Here is a 1,461-nt window from a genome sequence, read left to right as displayed (position 1 = left end):
AATGGCGAGGTCGGATCTGGTCTAGGACGCCTCCAAATGATGATGCTCCTCAGATCTGCCTCTTAACGTCACAATAATGCCTCTTCAAGACGAATCAATGAGACTCCAAAAGCTCTGATACCATGTTGGATTTTGCCAAGATCAAGAAGTCATTGAAATGTACATGATAGAGACATAATATGGGACAAGAATAAACTGTATTCTCATCAATAGAAAATGATCAACAACTAACTGGATTATCTAGTTGTTACATACAATGTAGATGAACCTGCTTATATAGGCAAGGCTAGGGATATGTATGAGCACACAAACGTGACATGTGGCTCAATAAGAAACAAGGGTAGGTAGGAAATAGGTGTGGGTAGGTAGGAGAAATAATATAATATTCCACATGAGGTGGATCACCCACCGAAGGTGGAATTATCACTCCACAATAAGTGGATATGATAGTGTAATAACAAGATCAACACCATAAGAGGTGGAATTTCTCCTACACACACTATCCCAATGTGGCACAAACACCCAAGTGTCTCATATCCAAACTACTATGAAATGCATTATCCTAAGTAAACTTAAGTAAGTGTAATAATATCCATGATGAATAATTATTTACACCAACACACATCCATCTGATACACTTTGAATCCCTTGAAGGCTGCTTATGCAAGTAGCATTCAAACCCCTTCCAATCTAGCTACTGGAGCAAAGGTTTCTCCATAGTCTTCTCCTTCTTCTTGAGCATATCCCTTACATACCAATCTTGCTTTGTTTCTAACCACTATCCCATCTTCATTCAGCTTGTTTCTAAAAACCCATTTGGTGCCAATAACATTTTTATGCTCTGGTCTGGGTACCAAAGACCATGTACCATTATTTTCTATCTAGTCAAGTTCCTCTTCCATAGCCTTAATCCAACCTTCATCTTTATGTGCCTCTTTAAATGCTTTAGGCTCAAATTCAGAAATCATGCAAGAATTTTCTCTGACCTTTCTTCTTGTAAGAATTCCTACATCCTTATCTCCTATGATCTCCTTTGGATCATGATGTAGCTTTACATACATAGGAATGGTCTTGGCTGATTGCTCTTTCTTTTTCTCTTCATCCTCATCTTCATCTTCATCTACATCAATATCTATTGGTGTAGGAGCCCTGTTACTTGTACTTGGTTGTTTTGCAACCGGTTCCCAGAAGGTTACAACCAGTTCATCTACCGCTTGCTCAGTGTCGGTTTCCTCAAGCTTCTCAGAGGTTTCATAAACTCTAACATTGATACTTTCAACAATTCTTTGAGTTCTATTGTTAAAACACTAGAGAGCTTTGCTCTTGGTGGAATACCCTAGGAATATTCCCTCATCACATTTTGCATCAAACTTGCTCTGGTGTTCACTCCTCTTGATATAACACTTGCTACCAAACACTCTAAAGTAGCTAACTATTGGAGTTTTACTAGTCAATACTCAT

This window comes from Cryptomeria japonica, chromosome 10 (genome assembly GCF_030272615.1).
Source record: "Cryptomeria japonica chromosome 10, Sugi_1.0, whole genome shotgun sequence".
Taxonomy (NCBI): domain Eukaryota; kingdom Viridiplantae; phylum Streptophyta; class Pinopsida; order Cupressales; family Cupressaceae; genus Cryptomeria; species Cryptomeria japonica.
This window is presented reverse-complemented; position numbering follows the sequence as displayed.